We start from the raw sequence: 14,036 nt of genomic DNA, 5'->3' as shown, positions 1-14,036 counted from the left end.
AAGAAACAATCAAAGACACAGCTCAATCAAGTGCGATGGCTCAGCAGCAAGTTATCGCCTCGCCACCAGAAGAAATTCCCCCTCCTGTCGTTGAAACACCTCTTGTCACTGTAGAGTTGGATAAAGAATGGGACACCTTCAATGAATTGATTAATCTTGAAGGTCAAACCCCAAAGACACCTGTGGGAAATACACAGGTGGTGCAAGAGGTCGTCTCAACCATAGTCAGTAGTGCCGTAGAAACGGAGCATCTCCCTATCGCTCCATCCTCAGAACTTCTACTCAGCGTAGAAGAAATTCCCCCACTGGACGTATTCTACAGCCCCCAACACAAAGCAGTTGTAAGAAGACAAAGAAAAAAGAGGAAACTTGAGAATGCATTATCTCAAGATGCTGGACATCTAGATGTCTTATGGAAAGACCCGAACAGTAATCCAACCGAGAATCTTACGAAATTGTCTCAGATTGCAGGATCATATGCTTCTGCAACTATCGACAAGGCCTCCGAAGTTCAGCAACTTCTAAAAGAACATGGAAATCAAATACAACTGCTACAACAATAGTTGCAGCAAGCCCATGCGAACACTGAAGCCTCCAGACAGCTCGAGAAGCTACAAGAAGACTTTCGCCAGATGCAGGTGAGCTATCAAACAAGTCTTGAAGAAAGAGAAAAGCAGCTGCAGACGGTGCAAGAAATACATAAAGATGAACCTAAGCTGTCAGAGTTCATTTCAGAGTCCATCGGCTTGAACGACCAACTGTCACAGCAACAGGAAGATATGGTATGTAGAATATCACAATGGAGGCATTTTTGTGAAATAAGCGACAAGATCACCAGCCAGGTGGTGGAATTGCGGAACGACTATGACCAGGCCAACAAAAGAGTAACAGAATATCTAACTTGGCAAAATGACAAGGAGGGGAAAAGAGCAGGAGCACCTAAGATTAATGAAAATCATAAGGAGCTGCTCTTTAACAAATGGGACGAACAAATCACACAGGCGGAGCAAGCAGCAGAGACAGCGGCGACACAAGCGAGCATCCTTATCGACTGTGTAAATGAAAATTTACATAGGGCTAATTTGATTTAAAAAACCACCCCGGGGTACCTACCGAGCACGTTGCAACTGGAGGCAGAATGGAGACAGAAGACGCAGGCAAACGGAACGACAATCCAGGCATTGGCTAGACTAAATTGGGAAAGTTATTGGACTTACTTAGTTAAGCTACACAGCCAATGCATGACAGTTAGATGCATCATGAACGCAGCTGAGAAAGTAGCGCCAGCTCTTATGGATGTTGTTTTCGCAGCCCAGCTAAGCACATAAATCAGCCAGCCTGCTCTTCTCAAACCTATGCTTGACAGCTGCAACTTCAGAGACCAAATTAAGAAGTAATTTCATTTAGAATGTTGATTTTTTTGCTTTTAACTAAATTAGAAAAAGGGCGGTCATTTGAGAACCGTATCCTCAATTTTGTAAACATACTATTATTAAGATTAGGTAGTAGTATTTCAACCCTTCTCATTGCATTGGAGAAGGGTCCAGAAATTTGTCAAAAACTTGTCCTCAGAAAATGCACTTCTGCACCTCAAAGGAGGGTTTGATGAATGGAAGGATCGGATTTATTTATATTTGCATTCTAATGCCTGCTACTGATGTTGCATTTCTGTACTCTTAGTAGGCATTCTAAGTAAGTAGAAGTAGATCATTATTGCTTGAAGTTTGTGAATAGAAATTAGTCATAAATGGTACTTTTATCTCTTGACAAAATTCTATTAATTTGCTTGAAGTGATATGCAGCTGATGTTATTTGTATTTTAATATATAGATTTATGGTTACCATTTGGCACTTTTGTACGGTGGAATCATCTGTTTATGTTTGACATATGAATGATTTATCATGTGATATGAAGTCCACAACTGTCCTGTTTAACTTCTTATGCAGAATGGTTTATCTTAAATGGTTTATATTCTTATAGTAGCTGAATAATCTTCATTACCAGTTATTATATGAAATCTTTTTAGATCGCATGATGGAAAAGATATATCCCGGGTTAGCGTAGGTTGTATATGTTATTTTTATTCTGATTTTAGCAGCTTATAGCCAGATGATGAGTTAGATTAAAATTAGTTCTTGAAAGCTCTCTAGAAACAGCATAAATCAAAACTTACACACACACACACCCCTTGCATCGGGAAGCTGGTCCCATTATCCCCAGTTGGACCCGCTACTCCAAACGGGCAAGGAGCTGCCAACCAGGCTCCGGACCGGGTGGGTATCCCCCTTGTTGTAGACCCAATTTCGGGGCCCTCAACAACTGACAGTAAAAATTTCTTTTGAGTGTGCATTGTTTTTAGCATATTTATGAGCACGTAGAAAGTTTGTTTTTACGCTCAGAAATGGCAACATCAAGCACAAGCTTGAATAATCCTCAAATACCTCAGTTTAATGGCAAAAATTATGATTATTGGGCTATTACAATGAAGGCCATGTTTTCTTCTCAACACATTTGGGATTTGGTGGAGAATGGTTTTCAAGAACCAGCAGATGCAGCAGTATACAATGCGTTATCTCAATAAGAAAAATATTTGTTAAGGAACAACGTGAAGAAGGATTCAAAAGTCATGTTTTATATCTTTCCAGCAGTTCATGAAAGTATGTTTCCAAGGGTTGCAACAACAACGAAGTCCAAGCAAGCATGGGACATCCTCCAGACACCCTACCAAGGCATGGAAAAAGTCAAGACAACAAAGCTGCAAATGTTGAGGAGAGATTTTGGGACACTCTGTATGAAAGAGTCTGATAATATAAACTTTTTTTTTACACATGTAAGTGGGTAAGTTACTCAAATCAGGTCTCATGGTGAGACACATAAGGAAAGAAGAATAGTTGAGAAAGTTTTGAGAAGTCTGCTAGCAAGGTTTGAGGCCATTGTTGTGGCCATAGAATAGACAAAGTATCTGTCACAATTCACATTGGATGAGCTTAATGCATCACTGATTTCTCATGAAAATAAACTGAAAAGAAGTAAACTCCTCATTGGAGCATGCCTTCAAGACACAAGTATCATTTGGTCAAGGTCGAGGTAGAGGAAGATCATATGCTAGAGGAAGAGGAAGAAGCGCACCCAGAGGTGGAAGAAGCAACCCTTCAAGCTCAAATGGAAGAGGCAGCAATCAAAATCCATGTCAAGGCCCAAGTCAAAATCAAGCACAAGGTCAGAGGTATGATAAATCTCAAGTTCAATGTCATTACTGTAAGAAGTATGGTCATTATGCAAATGAATGTAGAAAGAAGCAATATGACATTAGTAGCAAACCAAGTGTAAATTTCACAAGAGAAAATCAGAACCATGATAGCATGTCTTTAGCTTGTAATGTAACATAAGAAAAACATAGTGATATATGGTATCTAGATTCAGGGTGTAGCAACCACATGTCAGGAAACGTAGAAATGTTTTCTAATCTAGATGAAAGTTTGAAATCTAAAGTGACATTAGGGACTGATAGCTGGTGGGCTCCAGTATTGTAGCAATAATGCTACAACTCCTGGAGCTTTCTATCTCTAATTCTATCAACCCGGTAGTTCGTAAGAAACTTGGAAGCGACGGTGCTGTATGCACAAGTACTAGCTCTTGTCGCAGCTGTCACTTGGTCAGCTGGCACAAGTCCGCTAGGGCTCAAGCAAACTTCTATATGTTCTCAGAAGAAGCTTTCTAAATGATGAACGAAGACTATCTGAAAGGAAATTAACCTACTTTGCAAGAATGAATTGAAAGCCAACAAAACATGGAAACCCTAGTAAACCCTAATCTGACTAGTCTAATCTCTATGATGCAATGGTGGGAGTGCAAACTTCTAGAAATGATGCCATTACTTCTAGTGATATGAGATGCATGAATTTAAGCTACTTCTACTGAAAAGAACATTGTTTTTGTATTTTTGCTTAAGTGGTTGGAGTTATTATGATTTTGTTTCCTATTAGGGTTTGACTGTGCAGGCGTAGTTCGAAGGGAAAGAAAGCTTGGGAAAGGTCAGGAGGGCTAGGAGAGGTTCCAGGGGATCCCTAACGTCGTTCCACAGAAGTCCACAACGTTTAGGTGCTCGGCAACCGAGTTTGCAGGCTTCTACAGGATGTCTGCAAGGGATCCTACAGGAAGCTCGGGATTTCTACAGGAAGTCTGCTAACTTCTACAGGATGTTCTGTGGTTGGAGTTTTGGGTGATGGAGGAGTGGAGGAGTTGTATGGGTGGATAGGTAGGATGAAAAAGGAGCTTGTGATGGCTCAGGGACAGAGATATGAGATGGAGAAAGAGTGCTTGCAGTTGGTTGGTGGATAGAAGGGTGGAAGCAATGAAAAGTCCAAAAAGATGGAGCTACGTGAACAGTAGAAGTGTTGGAAGGAAAACGAGCTGAACAGAGGTTGGGTAGGTGACTTGGGTGCGTTGAGAAGAAGAAGAAGATAACAGAGTGATGCAACGCGGTGCAAAGGAAACAAATCTGCACAAAACCGAGAATTCATCAACCTATCCTAACTGTGTTATTAAATCAACGAACAACAATGTAAACTTCAGAGAAAAATCGTGCATGGAATTGGAATGAAGAAGTACTGCTCAAGATCAGAATGCATGGATGGATCTACAATTGAAATGACTGTGTTGCAGCTTGAATGAAAGTATAAGACTGCGTTTTTTTGGTGGTTGGTACGGTCTACACCCCCAATCTCTAAACAGAGATGGCAGTGAGTGCACTGTCAACCTTTTCTTGGAGCTCTAATGAAGGCTGATCCTCCTGCTCTAATCTAAGCAACTAAAAGCACTTGAACCGTAAACTAATCCTACTCAATCACGTAAAAGAAATCAAATCAGCAGACTGTAATTTCCAAATGCATGTCAAAACAGAGGGATAAAGTGCTGAAAGGAAAGACAAGTAACAATACAAGGAAGAGGAGGTCTATTGCTCTCAGGTTGGGCCCTAACCTGAGAGATATAGCTCCCTTAAAAACTCAGAATTGAATCCAAAGCTGCCTGTCTTTATTGAATAATCATGAGTCTAACATCATTCCAAAACTGGCTTACAAAAAGCAAAAACCGAGCTGTAGCTCGTGCTTAGAAATTGCAACAGTAGTTCAAAAGTTCAAAAAGCTCCTATCAAAGGCCACGGCCTTAATATTTATACATGATGAGGATCAAGTTGGCTTCCTCAATTAGTGGAGCTCGGCTGTCCAACTAAAAGTAAACTGCTGTAAACTGTTGTTCCTGTAGAACCCGTTGGCTGCCTTTAAGCTCGGTGGGGAAAGCTGTTGGAGCTCGGAGTTAGGGTGGAGATCACGAGGGAGGTCATTTAAGGCTAGACAACCTCCCTATAAACCTGCAATGCCACCTTTGGTGTCTCCTTGTCTCCTTCTGCGTGGTCTTTGCTCCCTTTAATGCCAAAAAACCTGAAATCATCATGTATTAGCCACATAGATATAATGCTTGCCCTTCTTCCTACAAATAACACGAATATACCAAGAAATGAATGCATAAGTGATAAAAGATGAAGGTTGAGCAAGGTCAGTAGGCCAAATGAGCCCAAATTGTTACCAAAAATTGGGGCTCATCATCACCCCCCAGCTAAAATATTTGCTCATCCTTGAGCAATTTTGCCCCAGCTCCTTGTCCTTGGCCGAGAACTAGGCTCCGGAATACGCTCTTTCTTTCCTACTCTTGGTGGCTTTGCCTGTTCTGCCCTTGGTGGCGATGAGGGTGCCGCTCCTTCCCTCTTCTCTGTTTCCTTGACCTTGAGTTGGGCTTTTGAAGCCGATTGGTCTATCCTTCTTTTCCAAGTAGTTGTTTTTGGGCTCCCCCTCTCATAGGTGACCGATATCTTCGAGGGGGACCTCTCACTGGGTGAAGTAGGGGCATCCCCTGTAGTGATTTGGCTGCTGGATGGGGGCTGTGGCTTGCCCGTCTTTATTCTCGAACTTCTTCGAACTTCAAAGTATAGAGGGGTCTCCCTCTTTCTCTTTTCTTTTGGCTTAGGTGGCACGTTGAGGCCAGCCAGTACAGTTGCTGCCCCCCTTGCTAGAATGTCCGCCTTCTTCTCCTTGGGTTTCACTTTTCCGGGGCTTCCTGTAGAAGACCCTGTTTTGGTCAATTTCGGGCTTCCTGTAGACACAGGTGTCACCACCTTGGCTTGCTTTGCTGCATGGGTTTTGCTTTTTGGTTTGGTTGCGGGTGCTGATCAGGTACTTGTGCTGATGTGGACCTTCTCAGCTTTGTCCATTCTGCCTTGCAACCTTTTCTCTCTTGCTGACAAGATGGGTGTGTCAGCTTTTTCTTTGTCATCCTTTTTCTCGTGCTTCCTCCTTTGTTCTTTCTTCTGCACTGTGGTCGGGGTCTTCTGGCCTGTTTCTTTCTTTCCCGCGGCCACTGCTTCTTTTTCCTCACTGCTGGAGGAACCACTTTCTTCAGTCAACATCCTTATGTCTCCATCTCTTGTCAAATTTCTGAATGCTTCCCATGAGAGGGGAACCTTATATGAATGAAGCGCATCCTCCACAAGAAGTTTGATCAATCCATGGTGGGCTACCTGATCTGGTATGCCTTCTTTTAACTTTGTGGCACACTCAATTAGAGACTGTAGCAAGAAATAAGGAATGCTCAGTTTATTTTCTACAGGAAGATCAATCTGGTGTCTCAATTCAGTGAGCAACCTGAAGTGATACCCGTACACAATGCTAAAACGGCCTTCACAGGTTATATACTTCATGATCTATAGGCTATCTTCATTCCATGGTGGCAGCAAGCTGGTTCTACGCACCCCATTTTTGTTCTCCGAGAATTCCTCCTCAGGTGGAAAGAATTCTTTCTTTGCCTGCTGGCTCAACTTCCTTTCTTCCTTATCCCATGGCAAACCCATCGGAAGTTTAGTAATTCGACTGATATATTGCGGGGTGAGCTTGAGGCTTAGGCCCCTGAAGTTCACGGTGGCCAATGTTTTGGATTTTGGCCTCAAAGCTTGTAAAAATTCTTCTGCCACTTCGTCGTCATAACCCTGCAACTTGTCACAAAAGGATATCCATTGCACCCGTGTGAAGAGCTCCACCACCTCCTGGTTTTCTCTTAACTTTGATGAATCAGTGGGTTCCCGTCTAATAAACCCACCCGGCATGATAAAAACTATTGCTAGAGGTGGCGAATTCGGAAGAAATTTAGCTTATTGGGACAGAGCGTAGAATTACGCTTCCGTCGTGCAAATAATCCACAAAACTTATCCCTGAGGATCTTAACACAGTTTAATTACATTGTCATCCTGTAGAACGACAGTCTATGCACAGCAGACAACACTTGCAACAACTTTCTACGACCAGACTGTAGACGACGATTCTGCCACCTTTAAAAACCAATTGCATGGAGAGTTCAAGGTTACCTTTTTATCTGCCACCTTTTTACGTGAGGAACCCGCCTTCTTGTAGAAACAACTTTCCTGTAGGAGCAGCGCGTGATTCCTGGGGAAGACTGTAGTTAGTCTGCGCTCTCGGTGTTGCTTCACAGCCGTTCTGATAGCCAAAGGCTCGAAGTTTCAAACTGCAGAGGGATCCGAATGTTCACTCGAGGTTCAAACGGTGAATGATAAATGCATGCGGGAAATCTAGCCGATTAGATTTGAATCGGCGGAATCCGTGGCGCGGGGGTGAGCTGTCCCCGCCAGACCATTGGATGATGTCGTTCCATCATTTTTCTGCGAGTTCACTTACTACCGCATCATCCCTCTAGCAGATCCGCCGCCGTTTCTTCTGCTAAATCCGTTTTTCCCGACGCGGATTGTTCTCACGTGTGTGCTGCCCATTCCTTTTGTCACGACCGCCACCCAAACATCTGACTGGACCATTAACCGGTCGACATGGCCAGTCAACTGGCCATACAACCGCTCAACCCATTCACTTCACACTTTGCAAACAATTCAAAGTAAAATTCATGCAATCTGACGGAAGAAAGGGTCGAGACACTTACCTACGTGGCTGCAACACGATTTTTCAGGTTTTGGACGATGATGAATGGATCTATCTGCTGCTGGTGAATTTGCACAGGCCCGGAGGTTCACGTTACAGGCTGCCAACGATGGAGTTGATGCTTGGCTGCATGCGTCCGCGGTTCATTGCATATGGCCAGCGCTGTGAATAGTATACACTCTAGCGGGCTTAATTGTTACAGGACTCCCGCGGGATGTCTTGTAACAGTTCTTCCTCCTTGGGTGCATGCTGCACGATGAAGGGTCTGGCCTCCCGATCATGCTCCTAAGGCTTCTGGATGACTGGGATGGATATGGTATGAGATCTCAGCGTTTTTTTCATTTAAAAATTTCTTTTTCTTGATAACTCATCGATCTGCTTTGCTGGTGCAGGTAACTTCGTTGCATGTTGACAAGGATGGCAGGACGAGGTGACAACAATGTGCAAGGGAGATAACAATAGCTTGCATGCGTCCAAACCGATCCTTAGTCATTAGATCTCCTCATAAAATGGATTATGGGCCGTCCTGAACCTCTACAGGAAGTTTCCTGTAGAAATACAGAGCTTCCTGTAGAAAGGTTGCGTTTCCTGTAGAGAGTCTGCACCTTCCTGTAGAAAGTTTGCATCTTCCTGTAGAAAATCTGCGTCTTCCTGTAGAAGACTCAAGCCGTGATAAAATTGCACATACCTTGGAGAAAATGAGTATTCTTGGAGGAGGTGCTGGTGAGTTCTCCTGACAGCATGATAAGGATCCTTGGCTTTGAGTTGAGAGGCTTCCTCTCCTCCATAGAACACCTGCAACCTACATGCAATTTTACATTATGAATTTGCTGACCTTGTTTTTTCTTATTGTTTTTTTTTTTCTTTTTTTTTTTTTTTGAAAGATAACAGGTGCGCCTCAATGAGGTTTTCACCCTTGCCATCTGCCTTGAACGCCTCAAAGAGGTTTTCACTCAAGGATCTTTTTCCAATCTCTTTTTTCCCCTTTTTTTTTTTGAAAGACAATAGGGGTGCCTCAATGAGGTTTTCACCCCTACCACCTGCCTTGGGTGCCTCAGAAAGGCTTTCACCCAAGGATCTTTATTATTATTATTATTATTATTATTTTAGATCTTTCAGGGTATGCCCAAAGGAGAGGCAGAACCCTTCTCTATGACCAACACTGATTTCTCCATAGTTTTGATGAACTCTTGTCTTGAGAGAGGCTTCCTGTAGATCTTCAATCGATGCCCATTGACAAGCATGGGGATGGCTTCCTCATCAATGGTCCGAATAAGAACAGATCCATTGTCATGACATTTTTCCATTGCATATGGTCCTAGCCATCTGGTTCTCAGCTTTCCCTTGAAATCTTTGTATCTGGAGTCATACAACAAGGCCCAATCTCCTGGCTGAAATTGCTTGTCATGGAGATGTTGGTCATGCCACACCTTTCTCTGAAGTTGAACCACTTCTGAGTGAAGGAGGGCCTGCATCCAGTGCTCGTCCAGTCCATTCAGCTGCAATAACCTTTCTTGTTGTGCATGGCTGAGATCTAGATCTAGCTGAGCTTCCATCCTCAAAGTGTTGTACTCGAACTCAATGGAAAGCAAAGCTTTCTTCCCATAGACCAGCTCATAAGGTGTGAAGCCGGTGGTGGTCTTCCAGGTTGTGTTGTAAGCCCATGTGGCCTCAACCAGGCGATATGCCCAGTCTTTTCTGCTACTGCTCACCACCTTAGTCAAGATCCCTTCTAATGCTCTATTGGTGACTTCCACCTGCCCATTTGCTTGAGGGTGATAGGGGGTGGAAGTCCTATGCTTGATCTTGTGATGAGCTAGTAGATCTTCAACTAGGTTGGATGTGAACTGGCTCCCTTGATCGGTGACTAGCTCTCTTGGGTAGCCAAACTTGTAGAAGATGTTTTCTCTTAAGAACTCGGCCACCTTTTCTTCTGTTGCTGCTTTGATTGCTTTAGTCTCTGCCCACTTTGTCAGGTAGTCAGTACACACAATGATGTAAGACCTTTGCTTCGAAGGAGGGTTGATTGGACCCACAAAGTCCATACACCACTTCTCAAATGGCTCAAGAGTCACTTGAGGTTGGAGAGGCATCTCATCCCTTTGAGTCGGTTTCCCCATTCTTTGGCATTGGTCACATTGGCTGATATATCTTCTGACATCTTGATGAAGTGTGGGCCAATAGTAGCCTGCTTGCAGGATTTTGGAGGCAGTCCTCTTTGCTGCAAAATTTCCTCCACAAGGCCCATCATGACAGGTGAGGAGGATATCAAAGACTTCCTCCTCCCTTACACAACGCCTTAAGATCTGATCGGGGCCAAGCTTGAACAGATTGCCCCCGATCCAAGTAAATGAGGCACTTTTTCTGATGATTCTGCTCTTCTCTCTTGAAGATAGGTGCGGAGGGAACTGTGCTGAAACAAGGTAGTTTTCTATATCAGCAAACCATGGAGAGAGTGCTGAGATAGCAAACAGATGTTCATCAGGCATCTGGTCATCCACTGTTCCATCCTCATCTGCAGACAAATCCAATCTAGATAAAAAGTCAGCAACAACATTTTCTTTACCTGGTTTGTCAACAATGGTCAAATCAAATTGCTGCAACAAAAGTAACCATCTAATAATACGAGCATTCACATCTGGTTTATTCATTAAATATCTAATTGCAGCATGGTCTGTATGTACAAATGTTTGATAGCCAGTGATATAGTGTCGGAACTTGTTCAGTGCATGGACCACAACCAAAAACTCTTTCTCAGTTACAGTGTAATTCAGCTCAGCTTTGGACAAGTTTTTACTAACAAAGTAAATGGCATATGGAAGTTTTTGTTCGACTTGTCCTAAAGCTACACCTATGGCTTTGTTCGAGGCATCAGTGTGGATGTGGAAAGGTAGGGCCCAGTTTAGACCTCTCAGGATTGGGGCTGACACCAACTTGTCCTTTAATTCATTCAAAGCCCTCTGACAATCATCAGTCCACTTAAACTCCACATCTTTTGCCAACAGGCCAAACAATGGCGAGGCTAGCTTGTTGAAGTCCTTAATGAATCTCCTGTAATACCCTGCTAATCCTAAGAAACTCCGAACATCCCTTACCTTTTGAGGAGGTGGAACCTTATTGATGAGAGCAATTTTGTTAGGATCCACTTGTAACCCTTGGCAAGAAATGGTATGGCCTAGCACGGTCCCTTCAGTCATCAGGAATTCACATTTTTCAGGACTAAGGGACAGGTTCATCTCAATGAATTTGGTTAGGACTTTTCCCAGATTGGACAATGCTTCCTGGAAGTTGGCCCCATAAGGAGTGAAGTCATCCATATAGATTTCCACTGCATCATGGACCAGCTCCGAGAAGATGCTCAAGACAGCTCTCTGGAAGGTAGCAGGAGCATTGCATAGCCCAAAGGGAAGAACTCGGTAGGCAAAGGTACCCCAAGGACAAGTGAAGGTGGTCTTATCTTGGTCTTCCGGGCTGATTTGGATTTGGTTGTACCCGCTAAACCCATCCAGGAAAGAGAAGAACTTATTTCCTGCCAGTCCATCCAACACTTGATCTATGAAAGGTAGAGGGAAATGGTCTTTCTTCGTAGCTTTGTTCAGTTCTCGGTAGTCCACACAGATTCTCCATTTCCCATTCTTCTTGGGAACCACCACCAAAGGGGACACCCATTCACTATCTGAGATGGGGTAAATGAATCCGCAATCCAATAGTTTTTGCAATTCTTCCTTGACAATGTCCTTAAGGGCTGGATTCATTCTCCTCTGACGTTGCCTAACCGGTTTACAACCCTCTTTGATGTATATGTGATGGGTACAGACCGAGGGATGGACTCCTTTCATCTCCTTATAGCTCCAAGCAAAAGCATCTAGGTGACTGGCCAACAGGCTACACAGCTCCTTTTCCTGGGAAGGAGATAGGGAGGAGCTGATCTTTAACGTTCTCTCAGGGCCGAACTCCACATTCTTGACTCTGGGAGTGACCGGGTTGGTCGTACAAAGATCCACTAAGGTGCTGGCTTGGGCATCCTCCACCAATTTTTCTAAGGATAGTGCACTGGAAGGTGGATTCTGGATCAAGGTCTCAATCAAGTCATCCTCGGTTGGGGGGTCTCTTCTAGTGGTATCTAGGGTGCACAAAGGTGCTGAGTACACTTCATCCTCTTCTCCTTCCTCCAACCAAAGTGGTAAGTCATGCTCTAAGGAAGGTTGGGCAGGAGGATATAGGACTAGCTGCTTGGACATAGGACCATTTTTGATGGTCATGTTTCTTGCATGACAACTTATGTAAGCATCTGCAATGGCTAACCAAGGCCTTCCCAAAATAAGAGGATATCCAGTAAGCTTTGCCTTGGGTTGCAGAACCAAGAAATCTGCAGGGTATTCCCAAGAGTCGACAGAGACCAAGACATCCTCCACAATCCCTTCGGGAGTCACAGTGGAGCGATCTGCAAGTTGCAGAACTGTCGAGGTCTTCCTCAAGGAACCCTGAAGATTGAGTTTGAGCATGGTATCCCTGGTCATCACATTAATGGCAGCCCCCAAATCAATCAAAGTGTGAGGTATGATGATACCATTGATGTGGACATCTACTACAGGACTCCCAGGATCTAGATACTTTGGGCAGATGACTTGTCCTAACATAAGGTCAGACAGTTGTCCTAAGACATTGATGGTTGAAGCATCTCTCTTTCGCCTGCCTGGGTGTTTGAAACACTTTTCCTTAACCAGTTTGTTGTATATTGGCACACCCTTGATGGCTTGGAGAAGTGGTATTTTCACACACAACTGCTTGAGCTCACCCAGGAGCTCATCCTCCTCTGGGTTGGGTTGTGTGATGGCTATTAGTCTCTCAGGAAAGGGTGGAATAGCCTTTGGTTCACTTTCCTATTTATCTTCCTCATCCTCTGGGGGAGGAGGTTGGCGATCTGGAAGAGTCTTTCCAGATCGAAGATTGATCTCCTGGATATCCACAGCATAAGTAGGGCATGATGTTTCCCCAGTGTATACCTGTTGGGCCTGTCTATTGTTGGGGTTCGGGTTCGGTTGAGCAGGTATTTGAGGTTGCCTTGGAGGAGCAGGAGTTAATGGTTGAGGTTGAACTGGTGGTGGAGGCAAAATGGCAGGAGGAGTGTGGTACTGGGGCCTCCACCCCGATTGAGGTGCATTCCACTGAGGCTGTGGTTGGGCATGTGAGTGATAGGAATGAGTAGAGGGTTGAGTAGGGTACTGAGGTGGGTAAGACCATGGAGGAGGCATAGACCAAGAAGGATGAGCAGGGGGACCCCAGGAAGGCATAGGAGTCGATTGGTTGGGGCTGTAATAAGCTTGAGGTGCCCCTTGCATCCCCTGCTGGTAAGGTCTAGGTCCTTGTGGCCTCCTTTGGTTGAGGTAATAAAGAGGTTCAGTGGGAGCTTCTGTCCCTTGGTACATGTCTTTAAATCCAGGTAAGGTTGGACATTGGTTTGTGGGATGGTCCTCCTCACAAACGAAACACACTTCAACCGAATGCAATGGACATTCGTTCTTAGGGTGTCTCCTGGTACATCTAGGGCAGAAGATAGCCAAGGCTCTCTCAGCTTCTTCCTTCTTCTGCTGGATCCTGAATGTGTCCAGCTACATGGCAATGGTCTGTCTCACCTCACTCTTAAGATCTTCTAATTGATTTGCAAACTCATGTTTGGAGAAAGGGACACCAGCTGAGAGGAGGTTTCCTCTACCTCATTTCCGAGCTGCCCTGGAGTGGTTTCTAAACACAGTCTTGATGTCCTCATAAGGCAGTTGGTAAATGTCCCCCCCAGCTAACATGTGAAGGGTGTCTAAGAGGTCTTCAGGGACTCCTCGGAGCAGGACCAACTTGAGGGATTCAGGGTCAAGTGTGCACCTGGCCCGCTTATAGCTAAGTTGGAACCTCTCCTCATAATCCTCTAAGGACTCATCATTTCCCATGGTCATCCGAAAGATTTCTCCCTTGGTTTCCTTGGACCTACAGTAGTCTCGGTACTTGGTATTGAAAGCTTGCTGCATCTGAGCCCAAGTAAT

Source organism: Pinus tabuliformis, chromosome 7, assembly GCF_031772625.1.
Source record: "Pinus tabuliformis cultivar Carrire ecotype Pingquan chromosome 7, CPIR1, whole genome shotgun sequence".
NCBI classification, from domain to species: domain Eukaryota; kingdom Viridiplantae; phylum Streptophyta; class Pinopsida; order Pinales; family Pinaceae; genus Pinus; species Pinus tabuliformis.
Note: the sequence above shows the minus strand (reverse complement) of the source record.